Consider the following 9,128-nt stretch of genomic DNA (forward strand, 5'->3'; position numbering starts at 1 on the left):
TTGTGAAGACACAAGAAGTGGGGGAAACAGGATGGGTGGGGCAGGGCAAGGGGTAGGTGGATCAGGTCCTGAGAGGCAGAGTGGGGTCAGTAGTGCATCCCCAGTCTCATATTTTATTTATTTATTGGGGTCAATTAAGGATTTCTTAAGGATTTTCTGTGGCATGGAAAGCTCACGTTTATTTCAACGTTTAATAATAGCATTGTTTTGGGTCTTTATTTAGAAGTTTGGTGATGTTTTTTGTGACCAGAAATATGAAGTAGGAACATAACTCTTGTTTACATACATCAGTTAGCCGGCAATAAAATTGACTGCGCTATCATTTCATTAAGCTTGGAAACAGCTTAAAGTTGCAGTTTCCAAGAGCTCATCAACTTTAAGTGAGAACTTGCTGTACATCTTTGCAAGTAGTAGTGTGTCACAGGCTTCATTCATGCACACGCACACATGCGATAAGGCCTGTAGCTCAGTGGAAGAACACTTGCTTGCCTGTAGAAGATCCCAGGTTCAATCCCCGGAATCTCCAGGTAGAGCTAGGAAACAGCCCTGTCCAAATCCTGGAGAGCTGTCACCAGCCAGAGCAAACATTACTGAAAAAGGTGGAGGCAGTGGTCTGACTCAGCAGAAGACCGCTTCTACATGAAAGGAAGCCTGGCTGGCTAGCAAAGCCAATCTGGATTGGAAGACATGATACAGAAACAGCAAGCCACAAGCTTCAGCTAATTAGTTACCATTTTACAAATATGGATCTATTTATTACACAAGCCAATTCTTTCCATATTGTTCTCTCATTGGTTATTTAAAGTGAAAACAAACCTGACTGTAAGGCAGGCAGAAATTCCTACTAAGGGGACTTGGGTGGTAAATCTGAGGTGCAGTTTAGGGGCTGCAAGTTTGTGCTTAGGGACCATGTCCAAGATTCTAGTCATGCTTCTCAGCTCATCCACCCTAGGGAGCTGGTATGAACACAGCTGCCTCTGGCAAAGGAGGAAGCCAACAGTCTGCAAAACAAGCAGCAGAGATTTGTCTCAGTGGCAAAATGAGAAAGGCCATCCCATTGGTATGTTTGCATTCAGTCAGTGTATCTTGGGTAAAATCCATGGTGGAAGGAAGACATGAACCCAAGGCTCTCAAGTTCAGATTTTGATATTATAATTGTTAGCCATCTTGGTCCTGTTTTTATAGAAAAAGGAAAGATATTAATCTGTTAAAATAAGTAGTATTTTAAAAGTATTCCTGACCTAATGTCTCTCTCTCTTCCCACCCCAGGAGAAGCAGCAAGATTATCAGCATATGTTATAGCTTAAGCTACTGCATATTGCACTTGTATAATTTTTTTTTACTTAATCAACACACACACAAACACACACACACACACACACACACACACACAAAGACAAAGGTCCTGACTCATCAATGCCCAACCCCAAACTCTACACCCAGAAACATGAAATTCAGGGATTATATTCCTTCCATGACTTAAGAACCCACTAAGAAGGGGTTTTTAGAAATTTGACCTCAAAGGGGGTAGAAAGGGGTAAAATGTGTTTTCACGGGTTCCTCAATATCTCTTACGCCCAATGAGATATCAACTTGGTTTTTGCTTACAAATGTTACCCATACAAATGCTTAAAAAAAAATTCAGGATTTCACCCTAATCAATCCCTACAGGGGTGAATCAAAATTTGGGGGAGGGTTAATTATAGAACCCTTCCTATTACTTAGGCCTGGCTGGTTTTTTCCCCTGTGCTAAAGCCTGAGAGAGGCCTATGGCCAACATGGCAACTGAAGCCAAGCTGGCCCTTTGAACTTAATCCCTTTTCAGTCGGCATGGCAAGGAGTAGTAACAGTAAAACAACAGTCATTTTAGCATTTGAACAGTAAAATGAAGTGTATATCTGGCTCAGTGCAAAGTTCTGCTGTCCCAAGATTTTCACAAATCTTTCTCCTGAGAACTTGCGCTATCACCAGCCCCTGCTCAGCTTATCTCCATGTTCCAGTGAGAGGTGAGTTAGAAAGGGGCACTGGCTCAAGAGCTGTGTGGTGCAGTCTAGCTTCCCTCACAGGAAGCATTGCTCTGCTTCTCCCCGTGTTCCAATAGCAAAACATGGGTATCACGCTAGTCTCCCAATATGCATTTTGGGGATTGCAGAAAACTGAACAAACTTTTGAAATATTAGCCCATTTGTGCTCTCCAAACAATTGGAATTCTGACCTCTTGGGAGCCTGTGCCCTGACAGACGTTGGTGGAGTTACTGCTGAAATTAAACTAAGCTAACCTCAAGCTGAGACTTGGAGTACATCACTTCCAAGTTGATAAATCAATATTGGAATGTTTTGCAACAGCTTGGCTAGATAAATGTTTCAGAACAGATTACAAAGACATGGGATATGCAGAAATGAGACAGCCTGTTCTTACAATGCCAAAGCACACTGAACAGCATGGTGTCACCACACGCACATTAAACATTTATTTCATTGTACATTTAGGCAGCTCTGGGGAACCAGATGTGTGCAACAGATTCACCCATCGCACTGCCCACCAAGACAAACACAAACAGCCACTGCACAAAATACCCCAGCAACAGCAAATGCCCAATAGGCTGAACAGGATTCAAGGCCTTCTACTGGGTCGTAAAATGTTGAAGCATGCTCTGCCCTTTTCTTTACCATGGTTAAACAGCCAATGCTTCAGATCCTCAGACAGTATTTTCAGCTTCACAGCTAAGATTCAGATGTTTTCTTTTTAAATTAATGGCTAAGCTATGTACTTTTGAACAGTTAGGGCATTTCCACATGCTGCGGTTCTCCCCAGAGAACTCTGCACTGCAGCCAAGGATGAGTTAGCTAAATGGCATTGTCCAAGGATCCACTCCTAGTCCCAGTTGTGTGGTATTGCTGCTTCTGGAATTTATTATTTATTCAATTTTTAGCCTGCTTTTCTCTCAAATGCGAACCCAAAACTTAAATTGGTAGATGTATTCCAGGAACATATGCAGATGCTGTGAAGAAGTCACTCATCTCCAACGAAAACAAGACCATCTCATCTGTTTCACTATTATATAGGGATCACCTCTGACCAAATGCAACAGGTGCCAATTATGCTGTGATGGCACAGACATGGTCCTAGTCCCTGTTGCACCTGCCTACCCATGTCATGTGGAGTTCACCCCTGCATTCCATTAAAAAAAAAAATACTTTGGCTCTGCCTTTTTCCATCCTACTCTATCTGCTGTACAATCCAGCATACATATTTCCTCTGCAATAATGCTTAAAGGATAGCTACTTTATATAAGGTTGTCCCACTGCTTCCACCATAAGACGAGGGTATTACTGCACTTTTCTCTCATGAAAGCAAAGAACCTAGAAGTGCCGGCAATATTTCCTATGCCCCAGTTCCAATGAGAGAAAGGATCTTCCAAAGGGTCTGTGTTACAGCATTAATTATGGAGGCTGAACACAAATTCTTCTTGCCTCGCAGTTTGCAGCATGGTTGCAAGTACAACTGAAATCTATTAGACTTATTTCCAAATCACAATAGTCAGAGCATTTCTCAGTTCTCATAAACACCCCATATAAGCAAATATTCTCTTGCTACTGTGGCACTGCTTTGGATTTCCAAACTGGTAGGGGAAATGCCATGCAGCATTTTGCTAATCAGTTATGATTTGGTAGGAAAGACTAGACACAAGGTTGCATTAATTAGATAACACTTAATTGCCTCTCAGCCTCAAAATAGTCCAAACTAACCACTCAGAGAAGCCTATCATTAGAACAATTTGGCAGAAACCCCCTTCCATAAAGAAGAAAGAAAAACTTGTTGCCAGAATGTTGCCACATTTCACACAGTTTTTAAACCTCTGCTTCCAAGACTGCAGTCCTACACACAATTACACAAGTGGACACCCAGTGGAGTTTACTTTGAGTGGACATGCACAGGATTTCACTGTAGCATGGAAAGAAGTTCCACTGAAAAGCACTGTGCTTTACTTCCAGCTCTGGGTCTCTAGTTACTTTTGCTATCCTTCCCTGGATTCCTCAGCTTTGGCTGGAGGGATACATGTTGTGTTTTAACAGATGGGCCGGATGGCAGACTGTGGGCTATAAACCAGCAAGCAGTGTGGAATCTGCACGGAATGATATTGAACCGAAAGCTCGTAAAGTTCACGGACACAGGCAGACTCAGACTTGTACAGGATCACACAGAGAAGAGAACACACACATCACTAGCCAGCCTCTCCCCCTCCCCCAGCCGGCCAGGGGAAGTTCAAGACTGGGCATTTGGAATGACATTCTTCTGGCACTCACTACAGCCCCTCATCTGGCAGAGACAAAGGAAAGGAAACACAAATACCACATCATATTATTTATCTCTCCCAAAAAAATTAGCATATGTTAACACAAGGAAGCCAGCCAGCCAGCCAGCAGATTCAGGAATCTCTGGACAAGGAGCACTGGCAGTAGTAACACTGCTGTCAAAAATCAAATTCACTTGGGCATCCCCAAATCCAGCCACTATTACATTATATGAGATAAAGAGAGGAAAACACACATGCTCATGTATTAAAATAAATGGTGGATTTGCTAAGTATTTTCCATCAGAAAAACTATTCTTAGTATGCTCTCCCCCCCCCCCCCCCCAGAGCAACAGATAGACCAAGCTGGGTTGGTCATTTAGTCTGAGCAATCCAGCTTTTGTTTGTGTTGACAACCAAATTGTTGCCGTGGCATGGGTTATATTAAAATTGTGATATACACACATAGAGTAACAACACCCTGCATCACCAAAGGTATGTGCCCAAGTTCATTTGGAAAAATCATCCCCTGTGTCACAAATCTGCCCAGTTGCACACACCTTCTGTGTGTTTGATCTGTTGCATCTTTCCAGAGGGCAATCAATACCTCATAAGCTTCCACACCACTGGATAAGCTGTCCTGCTATATTAACCTTGTGGGAGCCACAGTGACCAAAGCCAAATATTTTCAGGAAGATTAGTGCCAGGAAAGAACATACTTATATATTTATATTTATATATAAATATAATATATATATATATATTTATATTATATTAATATATATATATAATATTTTATATCTAAAATGTAAAGTTTCCATCAGATCATATATACTTCCATTTCGTTTATAACAGTCATTTCAAAAGCCAGGTGTTGTCAGTCTTGTTACTGTGTAATCTGCTAGAGCAGCAGTTCTCAACCTGGGGCACATGTACCCCCAGGGGTACTTACCAGGACTTTTAAGAAAGAATTGAACAATGGCAGAAAAAGGCAGGTCTGTATTAGAATTCCTTGCAGGACTGGCAAGGCAAGAGCAAAGGCAGCTAGCTGGGTGTCAAAGCCCCACCAACTCCTGTACGATCAGCTAGGGATCAGTAGTTCAAAACATAAATTTGAAACAGCAGCAACTGTATGAATCACAAACATTTTTGCTAATGAGGGGTACAATTCATGGAAATAGGCTGCCAAGGTGTACTCAAGTAAAATAAATAAATAAAACCATTGGGAACCACTGTGTTAGAGCTGCTGCTACAATTTCTCTGCCAGATCAACGAGAAAGAGCCAAGGGGACCAAAACCCAAAGTGGGCATTTGCTGGCTGGATCGGAGAGAGTTCAGCGATCACCTGGAGAGCCTTTTCCTTTCCCCGACAGCCTCTCTGCAGAGAGCAACTAAGTTTGAGGAAGTGTCAGGGACGAGCCCAGCCCAGCCCGCTCTGCAGACTGGGGGTCCCAGCGCCAGCCAGCTCTGGTCCGGCAGCCTCCAGGTCCACCCAGACGCTGCTGCTGCTGCTGGCTCCGGGCTGGGGAGGCAGAAGCGCAGAGCCACTCACCCTCCTCGGTGCCTCGTGCTGGGCTTGCACACACCCCAGTGGACTCCTCCGGAGGGGTCCCGCTTCTCAGTGCCCGGCTTCGGGGGCGCCTGTCGCGCTGGGCAGCAGCATCTTTGCCCCAGCAGGCGTCCGGGACGGGGAGCAAAGCGGCGGCGGAGTCCGACTCCCCCACCCTCCGCCAGTGCATTTACCTACTGCTGAGCGCCTGCCTCGACTGGAGAGCAGGCAGCGAAGCCGGCAGAGCAGAGAGCGGGGGGGCGGGGCCACTCCACTGACTGGCAGCCGTCCACGCCGCTTCGCCCGCTTAGACGCTCCAAACGGGATGGGCAGGCGGGCAGGCGCCCGAGGGAGGGATGCTGCAGGACAAAGGGTGCCTGGGATGCAGGGAGGACTGGGGACCCCTAGTGGACAGAGCGGGAAGCGCACCTGGGGCATCCTCTCCGGGCAAAGCTCTAGGTCCGGCTACTGCCAGGGCTGCTTCCCGGCTGTTTGCGGCCCCTCCGTGCCTGGGAGCAAAAGGCACAGCCCCCTGCTGGGGAGAGACGGCGATGTCAGGACTCTTTCAGAGGGACAAGGAGCGCCTGCCTTCTGGAGTCAGGCCAGCAAGTGTTTCCCCAGGAGCTTCAGGTTGCAATCCTATCCACACTTACCTGGGAGTAAGTCCCATTGAACTCAATGGGGCTTACTTCTGAGTAGACAGTCCAGGGTACAGGGGGACAATTGTAGCCAGACCCAGGGTCAAGGAGGGTCCCAGGAGCCAGAACTTTCCTAGGTTCTTACATTTTCCAGTCTCGCTCAGATCCGCTGCCTGCATGGGATGCTGGGTGCACAGCCGCTGGGGCTGCTGCAAGCCATATGTGCTGGGCCAGGAATGCATACCTGACACTCCTTAACACTGTATCAAATCTGGGAGGAAACGGGCCTGCCACAGTAGCTCTTTGGCTTGAGGATCCACTAACCAGGAAGGAGTGTTCAGGGACACAGCTGCAGAAGTTTGGATATACGCAGGACACTTTCCATTCTAGTCTGATGCTAATTTTCTGCAATGATTTTCTATATTTAAAAGATTTTTAGAGAAACTTAGGATTGCATTTCATTTTCCATATCCAGCTGCCAACACTGCACGGGTGGGCAGACCTGGGTTCTGCAGTGGAAAGCCTAGTTGACGTAGGCTCCAAGGACTTTTCCAAAAGTTGCCACCCTCCCCTGCCCTGATTTGCCCCTTCCCCACCCCTGTTCTGCCTACCCATTACCACCACCATCCCCTGCTTTTTCACCCCCTCAGGGAAAGGGCCGAAATACCCCCTTGATAAATTCCTCTCAGACGCCTGGATTCAGTGATCAGTTTAAGTGGCAAAGCAAGAGGCTGAAATTTCTCCCTTTCAGCCTCTTGCTTAAACTGATCGCTGAATATAAAAATATATATATTTGGTGGGCACAGAGGGCAAAGTACATTCCAATGCAGGGGGGAGGGGGCAAACTTTGTCCCACACGTGGCATTTCTGAAAAGAACTATCAGTGTATTTCACATTAATGCTTCTATTCTGAATATACAGAAGTGAGCTCATGGAGGGACTGCTTTTTATGTATATTGGTGCTTTTAATATCAATCAATTGATGAAAATAAAGCAAAGCACTCTGACTATGGGAAAATGCAGGTATGCCTTTCCTTCAAGTTACCAAGGAGGTCCAGCAATGGAGGGCAGGAGGGGGGGTGCCATGTCTGGGGGGTGCTCATCCCTGCCCGGCCACCACCCCACCACCACCTATGGGTCTGATTATGTATTGGCAACCTTCAGTCTCGAAAGACTATGGTATCGCGCTCTGAAAGGTGGTTCTGGCACAGCGTCTAGTGTGGCTGAAAAGGCCAATCCGGGAGTGACAATCCCTTCCACACCGGGAGCAAGTGCAGTCTGTCCCTGGTCTGTCTCCCTGGTCTGATTACTCAGATTGGGTAGATTCAGATTACTCAGATTAGGATTGGGTCTGATTACTCAGGTCCCAATCCTATGCGATTTTCCAGCACTGGGGCAGCTGGAATGCAGCCCTGAGATAAGGGGACAAATGTTCCCATACCTTGAGGAGGCCTCTGTGACTGCCTTCCCAACACAGGAAGCAGTGCCCCATTGGCACAGCAGCACCGGCACTGGAAAATTGGATAGGATTGGGCCCCCAGCTACAGCCTGGGAGGCTCTTTTTTGAAGTGCAGTTTTCTGAAATGCTAATGTACAACTGGAACATGGAATACCTGCTACAGGGTGCCTGCTGCATTTAGTATTTGAGTTACATCGTATTTGAGTCTTCCCCCACCCACCATCTTTTAAAGAGCAAATATATCTGGAATGTGAAGTGGTAAAAATGAGCAAGAACAAACAAGCCAGAAACTCTTGAAAAGGAAAAAACATTTCATCCACAGTCATCACTGAGTTTCAGGACAGCGTTCTGGAAGTTCTGGAACAATATCTCTCTGATCTGATATTTGGGGAACATGTTGCTCAGAAGTCCCAAACTAGAATTATTCTGCCGACTTAGGTACCTTATGGCTCTTCAGGGGTCTCTAAACATTTTGGCCAGAGGGCCGCATCAAATGTCTGGCACGGTGTTGAGGGCCAGAAAAAAAATTTAAATATAAAATTTTTATAAATAAATTAGAGATGAAACTTAGATGAGTGAATAAATGAATAAATGGGCTCATTCATTCAAACTCTCTGGCCCTTAGAACACCCTCCAGACAAAACCAGAGCATAGCTCCAGTCATGTTCGGCCAAGTGGGTCTGAGGCTTTCAGGGGACAAGAGGCTTGTCGCGGGCCTCATCTGGCCCCTGGACCGGGGTTTGGAGACCCATGCTCTAGGTATTCAATTCCATTGGTTAAGAATAGTTACTATTTAAGGAAGAATTGGCTTGGGTCATGTTTACATTACTTCACCAACTATCAGTCAAAGTGTTAACTTGCCCATGAAAAACTAGTTGCAAAGGCTATCTCCATGCACTGAATTTGCTTTCTGTTTAAACCAAGGCTTCAAGTGCAGGTTTGTTTTGGTATCTTTGGCAGGATAAGAAGCAAAAGCCAATCTATTCTGAATTTAACACACCAGAACTTGGAAACCAGCGTGGGCTTTTTCTTGACTGCTGTAATCATACGTACTATGGTATACTGCATAGGCCTCTGTAGCCCTTGGAAAATGCAGTTGTTCTAGCAGCCCTTGAGGACAGTGTACTGTGTTTCCCAAAATCAACTGACATCTACTCAATGTGCAATCAAACGGAGGAAAGAGAGAA

The 9,128-nt window shown here is 45.7% G+C and overlaps 1 protein-coding gene across 2 annotated transcripts in view; it reads right to left on the bottom strand.

Annotated features, from left to right (window-relative positions):
* The window catches only part of MARCHF3 (membrane associated ring-CH-type finger 3), a 141,132-nt gene extending 135,062 nt beyond the window's left edge, over positions 1-6,070 (bottom strand). For both annotated transcript variants that reach the window (XM_066616721.1, XM_066616722.1), the window contains exon 1: positions 5,848-6,070. The gene's annotated coding sequence lies outside the window, so the exon portion shown is untranslated. The remainder of the gene's footprint in view (positions 1-5,847) is intronic.
* Between the last annotated feature and the right edge of the window lie 3,058 nt (positions 6,071-9,128).

The sequence above is a fragment of the Tiliqua scincoides genome, chromosome 2, assembly GCF_035046505.1.
Source record: "Tiliqua scincoides isolate rTilSci1 chromosome 2, rTilSci1.hap2, whole genome shotgun sequence".
NCBI lineage: Eukaryota > Metazoa > Chordata > Lepidosauria > Squamata > Scincidae > Tiliqua > Tiliqua scincoides.